Source organism: Chlamydotis macqueenii, chromosome Z (assembly GCF_036417535.1).
Source record: "Chlamydotis macqueenii isolate bChlMac1 chromosome Z, bChlMac1.mat, whole genome shotgun sequence".
NCBI classification, from domain to species: Eukaryota; Metazoa; Chordata; class Aves; order Otidiformes; family Otididae; genus Chlamydotis; species Chlamydotis macqueenii.
In genome coordinates this window covers 7,537,414-7,550,811 of record NC_141593.1, presented here as the reverse complement: position 1 = coordinate 7,550,811, position 13,398 = coordinate 7,537,414, and the positions used below count along the sequence as shown (strand labels likewise).

At 40.2% G+C, this 13,398-nt stretch overlaps 1 protein-coding gene across 10 annotated transcripts in view; it reads right to left on the bottom strand.

Annotated features, from left to right (window-relative positions):
* The window catches only part of CELF4 (CUGBP Elav-like family member 4), a 710,880-nt gene that overhangs the window by 26,033 nt on the left and 671,449 nt on the right, over window positions 1–13,398 (bottom strand). The window lies entirely within an intron of this gene.

The window sequence follows — 13,398 nt, the reverse complement described above, 5'->3', positions numbered from 1 at the left end:
CCTTCACTCACTTAACATAACCTTTCCTTTGCCTTCCAATATTCACAATGAAAGAAATCTGATATACCTACTGCTACTTCCTTATTATGGCAATATAAGTAAAATGTGAATTTAATAAGTTCTCCATTATGGTATTCATTGGCACGAATAGTTTGATTGTTGGCTGCTTAAGCAATATGAGGAGCTTTATTAACTGACAATTACTGTAGACTTTACGTTGACTCTGCAGTTGAGAAAGATGAACGCTAGTGCTTTCCTAACATGGTTTCTGTAAGTAGTTTCATACCTTGCCAGCAAATCATCCAATCAGGCAGGGAGCGCATCCAGCAGTAAAAATACCTATAGTGACTGAATATTGTATCTAATGGCCACCTAAAATGACATTCTTTGTCTCAATGGAAGACTTGATTTCTAGGGATCAGGAGAGCTAAGATGGGTTAGAACCACACAGGATGCAATGTATCTAATGCATTAATCTTTGGGGAGGGTTTTTGATGCGGAGCTTCTTTTTTTTTCCTTCTTTGTTTTTTTTTTTTTTTTTTTTTTTATGTTAGCTCCAGGAAAAGGCCTCACTTGCCCAGACTGTATGTAACTTTAGCTGGACTAATTATGGGTCTGAGATGTTAGTGAGAGAAGGGGCCATCACATTGTATAACCTGCTACCATTATGAGAAAAGTCCCTGTGTGCCAACAACATTTCTGAGCACAAACCCTGGATAAGACTAACCTGGACCAGCCTGCACTTCAGACAAAGCCATCTGTTTTCCCACCCCTGCAAAGCTCTGGCAGCACAAATCAACCCTAGGAACCCAGTGCCTCTCAATAGAGAGGCTGAAATAAAGAGACAGTTTGAGAGCCCCTCAAAAAGCTAATGCTAAGCACTTGCTGCCAGGTATACAGCTGCTCCTGACAACGGCACCAGGCATGGCTTACAGCCTTGGGTTGTACTGTGGATGCATTCAGCAGCACCTCCTCCCTGGCCTAGTTCCTCCTCAAAAGCAAGTCTCACAGGGTGAGACACAGGGTAGCTTGCATTTGAAAAAGACGTGCATACACGTGCACATATATGCAAGAACCCCTTCTCGTTCTTGCATTAAAGCTGTAATCCCTTCCTTTGGCTAATAACATAAGTTTATGAGAGGTCACAAAACCTATGATCTTAGCCTCTAAGTGAGACAACAGGTTTACTGGGTATGGCAGATGTGGTTTTAAGAGGGAGGTCTACGGAATAAACAGACATCCCTGTTTGTCCTCCCCTTTTGAAGCCAAGGCTCCAAGTAACTGGCTGTCCATGCAGTTTTGCTGCCAACTGCCTGGATGATGAGGTACCAGCACCGTGGCTCTGAAGATGAGAGCAAAATTGTTGCTCAAGCCTCACAGCAGTCATCAATCTCTAGACAGAAAACTGGAGAGCTGTGGTGAGTAATCAGCTGGGGTATTATTCAATGGCAAGGAAGCTGCTTTTGCAATCACTTGTTAGCCAGTAATCACCTGGTAATGTTCACAGTTTACATTTGACTAGTTGAATAATCTATCAGTCAACAAAGTCCTACATAATTTGATCTCAGCAAAGGAACAAACTAAACACCTCTTGATTTCACCTTACTTGATTCAGTCTTTAAATACTGCTGGAAAGTCTCTTGGAAATGCTTTACTTGAACTTCAAGTTCAAGTAAATTTCAACTTAAAATTTGCTGTCTAGCTACCTCATATCTTTGAACATAGGATGTAGCAAAACTCGGCTCTTTTTAAAATTACCTCTGAATTGCTACTACTCCTGTCCAATACCCATCAGCTGTATCTATAACAGTAAACTAAAATAGTGCCAGGTAAGTTCAAAGAAACTGGAACCCAATCATCTGTACCACTGAATTTTTAGAAAGGTCCTTGTGATAGTTTTGGGTTGTGCCTAACTCTAAACAATTCCTGGACAAAGTCTGAGTATTAGCACAGAACAGAGGCTCTTTTCAGTAGTTAGTTTGGATGTGGCTGTGATGTTCTGGAAAGTAAGAGAATTTAATATTTTGGGTGTGGGTCATTCTGTGCCAGCTGGCCCCAGTGCTAGGGGAAAGTGCCAGGTATGTTTACTTTACTAATACACACAGCTACCAAACATGAAAGCTGAGTTGGCTGTAGCTGGATAATTGCTTATATCATGTCTTTAGAGCACCTAGCTTGCCTGTGAACTTTGATTTATCGTAGAATAGTTTGGGTTGGAAGGGACCTGGTCCTGTTGCGATCTACCTCTTACTGACTAAACGTGCACATCTAGAGTATGTCTAGACACGCATGCATTTCTGAGCAGATCACCTTGGGATCCTAAATCATCCAGTGGAGGTCTAGCCAGTACAGTTAGTGGAGAGCAGGACATGATTTCTCTCTTTTTCTCAGGACACTCCTAGCTGTGCTCAAATGAATCAAGTTCCACTGGCTGTGTAGCAGGGACCAGTGCTGATTGCAATGAAGGTAGGCACCTAGCTTAAATCGAGGTACCTCTGTTGTGGTATTTACCTGATTCTGCAGCTGGGATGGATATCTCAAGGTACAATGTTGTTAACTGGCTAATGCCTGGGAGAGTCACTTCCCAAAGTGATTTTAATTGCTGAATCAAACCGCTGATGCATGCAAACCCCACCAGAAATGATGTCAAATATGATGGAAATCTTCTATTTGTCTGCTTTTGTCAAGACTAGACCTTCAATTGAGTGATAAGCCCTGGTGCTGGGATGCTGATACAGTTGCACCTCTGCAAGAACCTTGTCTTTAGAGAAACTCACAAAGCTACACTAGTTTTTATTATCACTTTGCTTTTGAGATGGAATTCTAAGGCCATTTCCTCATTCTGTGCGAAGCTGTAAATAATATAGGATTTTAACAAATGGGACTAATAAGAGAGATCAGAAGTGCATTTGCTCACTATATTTCATTTAGACCAGATAATGAAGCTGGGAGTTGTACTCTGATGCTGTTGGTATTAGTTGCCTACAGATTTGGACTAGATTTGGGTTGTTTAGTTTTTTCTCCTTAGGTGTCCTGTTATCCACTGCTGCAATACAAAATCTGCACTAACTGGCTGCTGAGGGCGGAAGGTTTGGGGTGGGAGGGCTGGGGAGAGAGAAGGAGGAGGGTAAATAGCAATAATTGTGTATTTTCCTTGTGAGCACATCCTAGGGACAGAGCAGCTAATTCCTCTGGCTTCATTTGACTCTTTTAGATTCAGGGGGCTTGATATGCTCAGAAGTTGTTGGTGCATTCGGCTCTCTCCCTTCCTGTTATTTATGTGGAGTTGTATTTCATACTGTTGAAGTTATTTGGATGGACTCCAAAAAGAAGAAAACCTACGGCTTATCCTGAGAGTTGAGATGTCACAGTGGTAAGGGATAGGAGGATAGACAGACAGAGAAGCTGTGCTAATAATACCACATTCCTTTCTCTTTTCGGGTCAAATACCTGACAAGCTATGTTAGCAATATCATATACCTTTCTCTTTTCAGGTCAGATACCTACTGGGAGATTGTATCACTTTTTTTGTTGTTGTTATGTGCACTATTGGCAGTTAAACGTCTTTGTTTCTCCATGTCAATGTCAGCAGTGTTAATGGTGTTGTGCCAGATTTAAACATGTATGACTAGGAACAGAATACATGTGCTGGGAAAATACTTGCTTTCTGAATGGCTTTAATGTTTGAGTCCATGACTATAGGGCTCAAAGCATGATGGTAGTACTACAATCGCTCAAGACGCTATCTGTGTTTTGAACACCAGCCCTGCATTGTCACCTACACTCTTGAAGGACAAAAGAGAAAGGGAGAGGTTAAAAAGCTTGAAGCTGTTTCTGTGCATCAGTTAATTAATAATCAGAGAAATATATGTTCTGGTCTGAAGATGGTTGGTAGGAGGACAGGATTTTGTGATAAATCTATTTTATAGGGAGATGTTGTTTTTTTCTTTCTTTTTTTTTTTTTTTTCCTAGGGATTATGTAAAAAGGCTGTTCTAATAAATGATTTATCAAAGCAGCAAAGAAAGAAGAAAACTGCTAGGACTGCAGCTCAGGGCATATAATCTTCCTGACTCTGCACAGCACCTTCCAGGAAGGTACTGATGTTGGGAGTCCATGACTTCTCTTGACATGCTCCTTTCCTGCGTGACTGTGTAAGTGATTATCAAGGAGAAAATGGGGTTTCATCTTGGAGAGTGCTTTGGTTTCTCCCCATTTCTTCCACAGGAAGTCTTGGTAGTGAGGCATGCTGAGGGATCTTCATGCCTTTCTCATGACGCCAGCATGTTCACCAATGGCTTGATGTAATTGCTATTACTTGAGGGCTGTTTTTCTGTTTTAATCGGCTGAGACGATAAAGAAGGGAATTAGCAATCTATCTCAGAGTGCATCTGAAGACTGCTTTGCAACTGTAAACTTTTCATTCACAGTGCGTAGTGTCTCTGCATGGCCATGAATTAGTTTGTGCAGTAAGTGCAGTCCTGAATGAGCACATTGTTAGGTTCCCATGGTTCCCTAATTGGTCTTCCTGAGTTTTCTGTTTCTCTTTGCATGCTGCAAGGAGAATTAGCGGTTAATGTGCAAACCAGCCTTTTGATGATGTGCTACCAGGTTGGAACAACATGTTGCCTCTCTTCAGCTGGAGCTTTCCTTTGGATGAAGCCCAGTGCTTGCTAACTACACTAAGCATCCCCTAAACCAGAAGTCAAGACCACAGTAAATGACAGGTCTAGATGCAAGCTTTTGATCCAGACTCCTGAACTGGGGGCAGATGGTCCTACAGCAGGTCCACTCATGTAACCCGGCTGGTTTCAGGCAATGGAAAGGAAGGGAGGAACCTCAAAGAAACAAATATTTAACTTATCTTAAAATAAAGAAGAGTTATTTGATCTGTGTTCCACATGCTTGCTACACAAAACTACCATCTCAGAGACGCACTTTGCAAGAGATTCCAACAGAAACAAATAGACATTGGTGCTTATTAGCTATTTTAGGCCAGAGATACCTTTTTCTCATTCTGACTGTCAATGTATTTGTCTGACTGCCATGAGGGATCTTTTTTGGCACTTCGTGATCCTTCAGTTATGAAAGTCACTAGTTAAGCAGGGGATCTTTCTTCTGAACTCTTCCCTCTTGTCGTTCAACCCATATTCGTCTCACTGGAGGGAAATGAGAACAACAGAAGAGCAAGGATCTGCCCCTCAGCCTATGGAAGGGGAATTCCTGTGTGGTGAAAGAGAAGAAACGTCACACATGTGGGCTGGGTACTCGTGTAGGAGAAGTCCATGCCCGCTGCTTCCCTTGTGTCCAAAGTGCTACTACCTAGGACATCAGAGGGGACATTTGCCAGACCACTAAGGTGAAGCAACCTGCAGAAAGCACTGAAGGCCTGGCTTATTTCCTTCCTCCAAGCATGTGAGTTAGTAATTAAAGAATTAGTTATTAATATGATTGGTTATTAATATAACTGTCTCCTTAGCACATGTCTTCCTTGCTTTTGTTACTAACCAGGGAAGGGTGAGATCTAGGAACGCCAAGGAGTAATTTTCTGCTTGGAAGGCAATGATAAGGTGTTCAAATAACAGGAGTCTTCTCTGAGGGAAAGGTGCTGGGGAGGATCTCCTGCCCTTCTCCCTGCATCGGGAGCTGACTGTCTGCACCTCAGCACTTCCCTGCTACTTCAGTCCATTTCGCTCCTACGACTGCTCAGTTTCTCTTTCTTCATGTTTATTAGTCTTATCAGAGAATGGAGATTTTCCTTTAATTGCCTTGTAAGGTCTTTACTTTGCTATGTTCTTTACACGATGTACTAGCTGCTGTCTTGCAATTTTTTAGTGCTGTAAAGAATTTCAGAATACAATCTGTATGTAAGTAGCTCTATAATATATGTGTGCATTGGAAGATATTGTATTGTAAGGTGATTTATGGGCACTGGAATACTCAATAAAAGAGTATGTCTGCAGATCAAGGGCATAGCACTTCAGCTGTTTTCCAGTGTCTAACAGGGCTGAATGACTTTTTGGAACACTTAACCTTCCACTGATGTTTAATTATGTCCAAGTGAGATCCGTCTATCCAGTTATCCATCCCATCCATCCCATCCATCCATCCACCCATTTTTTTTAATGTATGAACAGACAGTAACTGGCAAATATGCTAAACAACTACTCTTAAATATTTCACGTCTGCAGGGTGAGATAATTGGAACCTCAGAATATTCCAAGAGTTGGCTTAGAAATATCTTGAACCATGAATGTTCATTTTAGAAATTTATGGAATATTAGAAAAGCTTCAAAGTGTTCCAGAAAAAAAAAACCTTATTATTAATTTTTAAGAATGTAAACTAGATGACCTGGTAAACTTAGTTAATCTTTCATAAGCCTAAGTTAAATTATGAAAAGTTTGATATGACATGATATGGCAAAGAACTAAAAGGTGTATAATTAACACCAATCATCATGGTTTAATAGAAAATAGCATCTATCAAATGAACCTGATTGCACAAAATTGCAAGTTTGGTTAATAAACAAAGTTTTCATACAGTACACTTAAACTTTTATAGAATATTTGTAAGAGCTCTTCTTTATAGAAAATGAAAGCAGCCCATATCAAAATTCTTAAACACGGGATAATAAAAAAAATTTAAATTGTGACTTAAAATATTGAGGAGTTTCTAGCAGGCGTCTCCAGGAGCATGCTGAAAGCTCTGCACTATTCAGTTTCTCTAACATTACCTGGAAGACATCTAATGTAATTACTCGTAAAATTTGCCAATCATACAAAATTGTGAAGTGGTAAGTAACAACAGAAGTAAGTCATGTTGACCTGGGTCACTGTGTAGGCTGGACTTAGTTAAAGAATGTTCATTTTAACCCAACCAAATGTAAAACTAAGTATCCACAGGAAAAAGCAAGTGGGTCACTCATAAAAATGGGAAATCTTCACTAGAAAGCAGTGATTCTAAGAAGAACATGGATATTACGATAACAGCCAAATATATGAGCTCTCAGGATTATGTTGAAATATGGGAAGTCCCAAGACTCTTTACAGTCTTGAGATGAAGCCAGTCTCTGGAGAATATCCTCTAGAAGTAGCAAGGTGATGTTGCTTCTGAGTATGACTCAGGAAAGATCCTTACTGGAATTCTGCATTTAGTTCTGGTGATTTCTGTACAAAAAATAAGTTCTAAGAAATATTCAGAACTACAAGAATGATTCTAGTTCTGAAAAAGTAATGAGAGTTGCCACAGTTTATCAAAGAGAAGGTTAAACTGTCTTCTGACCACAGTCTATAATTTCTAATAGAACGTCTTCTTTTTAATACAGAAGAAAAAAAGAGCTTGATGATTTCTTTTGGATGGAAGAAGACCTTTCACAAATTTAAAATGGAAATAAGACACTGAGTATGCATTTTTTAAAAATAGTGAAGGTAATTAACTATTTTGGAACATCTTGTTTAGCAATAGGGGTGGAGTATCTATCAAATGAAATCTTGATTAAGAGATTTTCTGAAAGGAATGCTATGATTCAAGCAGAAGGTTTGAATCTGTCACATGAGCTGATGTATCTGGTATGTGTCATTTCAGAGTTCAGTTCAAAGGATCAGAGCCTTCTGATAGTGCTTATCTGTCTGTCTGTCTGTCTGTCTATTGTTCATTTCACATTTCAGATATTTAGAAAATCAGTTCTTGCCTACTAATCTGGCATGGACTGCGGTAACAGTCATGATAGAGGTGACAATTGATGTTAATGTCTTATAATAAATGGCCCCAAAGTGTGGGCTGCGGACCACTGAGACAGCTGACTGGTACTCGTTCTTCATCTTGCTTCCAGCTGAGAGAAAGTGAACAGATGGGAAGGGGAGATTAAATGAAGAGTGAAAGTAGATGGCATGATTAACTTTCTCTAAAGGTCAGAACACCCAGTGCAGAAGGTAGCTTGAAATACACAAGTATCTTCCTTATGTCACCTTCCTGTCTTCCTGTGCATGAAACTACTTCTATACATTGAGGTAGCTTGAAATACACAAGTATCTTCCTTATGTCACCTTCCTGTCTTCCTGTGCATGAAACTACTTCTATACATTGAGGCAGTGTGAGCTGGAATGTGCAGAGAACTGAGTACTGCATTGGCAGCTGAATGTTCTCCAGATAGTGTTCCAAAGAAGCAGTATCTTCTCTGAAGAAGGTTGAGGGCTATAGATGCTGACCCTGAATATGGTGGTTCAAACCAAGAAGAGCTTTTCTTCCTGTGAGTCTTTTCATTCACATTCTGTTTGTTTTTTTTTTTTTTGTTTTAGTACAGAAATTACTGTAATGACTCACATGGAAAGCACAAGGTTAAGATTCAATATTAGACTAGAATTTAGACAGTTTAAATTACTGCATGGTCAGATCGCAGGTTTTGACTTATACATACATCTAGAACCAGGGCATCTGGTCAGGACCAACTTTTTCTAGAAAGAGAAAAAGAAGTAAAAATCTCATATCGAAAACGACAAAATATTTCTCATCATAAGAGAGAGACACTTAACACTGAAAACTATTTGTCTGATGCTATGGAGTGTGGTTCTACCCATTCTGCTAAGTAGGAGTTGAAGTCATCCAATAAATGGATGGAGGAAGTGAAGGATTCAGGCTTCTTTGGAGACCCCTCAAGAATCAAATATTAGACCAGTATACATACATGTCTGCTACGGACAATAAGCATTGTGGTTCTTCTAAAAGAAGCATGATGTTCCAACCCAGATTATGATGGGGATCTTCCTCACAAGGAACAAACTTACCAGTGAGGAATTATTCATAGATAAGCGAATAGTATTTGGTTTTTGTTGTTTTTTTTTTTTATATACAATAATAAGGGATGTCAAGGGCAACAAGAAGAGCTCCTTTAGATACGTTTGGTCTAAAAGGAAGACTAGGGAAAATGTGGACCCTCTCCAGAAATAAATAGGAGCTAGTTGTCCGAGATATGGAGAAGGCGGAGATACTCAACGACTCTTTTGCCTCAGTCTTCATGGGCAAGTGCTCTAGCCACACTGCTGCAAGTCACAGAAGGCAAAGGCATGGACTGGGAGAAAGAATAATTGCCCACTGTAGGAGAAGATCAGGTGCCAGACTGTCTAAGGAACCTGAAGTGCTCAAGTCCATGGGGCCTGATGACATGCATCCAAGGGTCCTGAGGGAACTGGTGAATGAAGTTGACAAGCTACTGTCCATCATATTTGAGAAGTCATGGTAGTATGGTGAAGTTCCCACTGATTGGAAAAGGGGAAACATAACCCCAATTTTTAAAAAGGGAACAAGGAAGACCTGGGAAACTACAGGCCAAGCAATCTCACCTCTGTGCCTGGGAAAATGATAGAGCAAAACCCACAAAATTGGTGGCCTTCTAGGACAAGGTTATCATACTGGTGGATAAGAGAAGAGCAACTGACATATTCTACCCGGACTTGTGAAAGCATTGGACACTGTTCCACACAACATCCTTGTCTCTAAACTAGAGAGACACAGATTTCATGAATTGGATCACTCTGTGAATAAGGAATTGTCTGGATGGTGGCACTCAAAGCTCTATGTCCAAGTGGATATCAGTGACAAGGGGTATTCCTCAGAGGTCGATATTGGGACTGGCACTGCTTAACATTTTTTTGTCAGCCACATGGACAGTGGGATAGAGTGTACCCTCAGCAAGTTTGCTGACAACACCAAGCTGTGTGGTGTGATCGATATGTTCGAGGGAAGGGATGCCATCTAGAAAGACCTTGACAGGCTAGAGAGGTGAGCCCACACAAACCTCATGAAGTTCAACAAAGCCAGGTGCAAGGTTCTGCACATGAGTCTGGGCAATCCTAAACACAAATACAGGCTGGGCGGAGAATGGGTTGAGAGCAGCCCTGAGGAGAAGGACTTGAGGGTGTTGTTTGATAAGAAGTTCAACATAAGCTGGCAATATATACTTGCAGCCCAGAAAGCCAACTGCATCCTGAAATCACCCGTCATCTTTCTTGGGCTATAAGAGACTATTAAAAAGTTGACCTTTTTTTTCATAATATTCCATAGTGGGGAAGTAATTCCCTCCTGTACTAATCAAGAAAAAAACACCAAAACAATCAGGAAAACCAATCAGGAAGGTGCACTGTGAACCACACTGTGAATTGATAGTGATTACTTTTTGTCAGTTCTCTCATGTCCCAGAGGGTCTGTGAAATAGATTCATTCTTGATTTAGCAATGCATAGAATCTCCCCAACTTACTCCTGCTGATCATTACTTAGATGGACAAGTAACTATCTCTTCCCTGCTTTATGTTGTTGCACGCCTAATACCATGTTATGAGTAGGTTAGGGCAACCCAATATACAGATACAGATACAGAAAGACTTGAAGCTTCTCTTGTGGGAAAGTCTGGAAGTTTCTGTTCAGAAGACAGAAGTAGTGATGAACAGTTTTTGGCCATGCTTTTCAAATCAATACTTTACTTTCTATGGAGGCCACTGTGTGAAAACTAGCTAACAAAACTAAAAGTGAAATCAACAGGAAAAAACCTTCTTATATGCGGCGAGTTATTGGGAAAGAAAAAGAAAAGAGAAAGTTTTTTAATATCTGTACCCTGAGGTTGTGAACTGGCACTGAACTATGCTGGGTACCAAGAGGAGAAAGAAATGTACATTTTAAGCTGGAAGAAAACATACTGTTCCAGATCCAACTAGCTGTTCCATCTGTAGTTCTTTCAGTGTCAATGTAAGACCTCTGTGTTTTCAACTACCCACAATGAACAAAGAAATGATCAGCTGGTTTCTTCTGTCATCAACATCAATGGGAATGAAACACCTTCATATTATAGCGTAGAGGTTGATAAATTCCTGTGGATCTGCTAGCAGGGCATTCACCATTAATGGCCTGCAAAGGAGTATCCTGGATCCTAGAGATCTCTGTGAAGAGCCTTCTGCAGTCCCTCAGAAGAGCTACAGTCAGTCTACAGGACTCGAATCATATCACAGATTGACTAAAGCATCATGTAATTCTGGCTTCCGGGGCCTTGCCCAATGACTCATCCAAACTCTTGATCCACCATTGGGTGAGAGATAGGAGGATAAGAGTGTGTTTTAATTACTGACATAAAGAGAGTGGAAATGTTGCTGGAAAACACATTTATGAAAATGCTTTTGATTAGAAAAACTGAAGATCTGAGAAAAGCAGGATAGTTCCTGAAAATCTGGACAGGGATCTTAATTTGAAGGGATGAGGTAAAAATTTGAGTCGCCCCTAAAAACCTGGCTCTTGCATTGACTGCTAATATCAGGTAGCAAAAATTCTTGTCTCATGAGCATTTTTAAAAGATGAGTAACACAATAACTTTTCTGGAGCCTGTTCAGCTGTGTCAGGAGATGCACAATGACCAGGGTAAATACTTTACAATTTCTGGAAACCTTTCTAGAGAAGGATTTCAAAGGGTCATTAGAGACCTACCTTTAGAACAATCATAAAATTTCACCTTTAAATGGTCAGAATATAATCAGATTTGTAGGTCATATTGCCAAAAAGGGAAAAAATCTGTTGCTTGTGAAGCAGCCAAAGACAGCAGCTGCTCTTAGATGTTAGAAGCACCTCTTCCCTTTTATAACAATAAACATGCCTGGCTAAATATCAAGGACACTGAGGCTCAGCTGGTGAAAAGGGCATAGTCCCACTGTCTCTAGATTTTCCATGGGTTACATCACTGAGGATCTCAGTAGAGATGTGCCCTGGCCTGCAAAAGGACAACTAACAACATCCTGAGCTCTACTAACAAGAGAGCAGTCAGTCAATTAGGGAAAGAATGACCCTTCTCAGTGTTCATTAGATCACACCTGGACATCTACTTTTGGGTACCCCTTTCCCCCAGTATATGAAAGACAGTGACAAAGTGGAATGAGTTCCTCATAGGGTCATCAGGATGGACAAGGGCTGGAGTACTTGCCCCATGAGTGCAAGAACACAGAGAAAGTCTCTTCACATCAGGGAATATCAGATTGGACATTAGGAAAAAGTTCTTCACTGAGAGGGTGGCCGGTCCATGGAACAAACTCCCCAGAGAAGTAGTCATAGCACCAAGACTATCAGAGCTCAAGGAACATCTGGACTACACTCTTAGTCACACGGATTGGTTTTAGCTAGTCCTGCAAGGAGCAGGGAGTTGGAGTCAATGATCCTTATGGATGTCTTCCAACTTGAGATATTCTATGATTCTATGATTCAGAGCAGTGCATGGTGGGAGAATGAGAAACAAGAGACATAAATTGAAACAAGTGAGGTCCAGACTGGGTACAAGGAAAAGCTTTTTCAACTTGAAGGCCAGCAAACACTGGAGCAGGTTGCCCAAATCCAAACCACTTGTTCAGTGGTTTTCATTGTTTTTAATAACTTGCAGACATATTTGCTATTGCACAAATATATATAGTACATATAAAATGTACATATCTACAGATGTGTTATACTACAGATCAAGCATGGAGAGAGTGGAGATGATGTTGAATTTGGTTGGGGATTTGATAAATGGCTAAGAAAGGTATACCTATTTTTATGGGGATGTGCAAATTGTTACCCTGATGACAGCCTTTGAAGAAGTCAATATATACTATTTGAAGATGCTAATCTCATCTGTTTTTTTTTTTGTTTTTTTTTTTTTAAATTTTGGTTTACTTAGTTGAAAAAGGAAGATATCACATGAACCAGTACATTATAACAGTGATAGGGTTGCAAATGAAGCATTCGAGTTAGAAATGCAAGAAATTATGATGCCTATAAAATTTTAATTCTGTATTGTTTTGTATATGCATTAAGGCATTGCTTCTAAACACACATTTCTGTATTTTTCTTTTTCATGGCATCCTTGTTTTAATTACTGTAGAGAATGAATAACATAACAAGGTGAGGAAAATGGCAATGTATCAGACTCATTATTGCAAGTGTTGGAATGTAGACAGTAAACAAGGCAGGGAAAGGATGGTTTTGTAGTTGTAGTACCAAATGCTGCTTAGAGAATTGGAATTGATCCCTATTTCTGCCATGACATCCCAGTTTTGCTGGGTATATCATGCATCACAAAATTCCTTTAATAAGATCTCCTAGGCTACTTTTTAACTAGTAAATAAAATAGGGCAGGCTCTGAGTGCAAATGGTACATCATGGCTTCTATCTACATGATTAAACTCTTGTCCTTCAGAAGAGGGTGGCCTTGTCTATACTGTTGTCCCTGGCCGTTGTCACTGCTGAGCCATGCCCAAGCAACGTCCAGCCGTGAGTTAATTGCCATGGCCCAAATAGAGCCAATGGCACACAAACGTTAAAAAGGTATGTATAGTTATGGCATGGTGTTTGAGCAGATATGTGAGACCTCTTTACTTTGCCAGTGAAGATGAA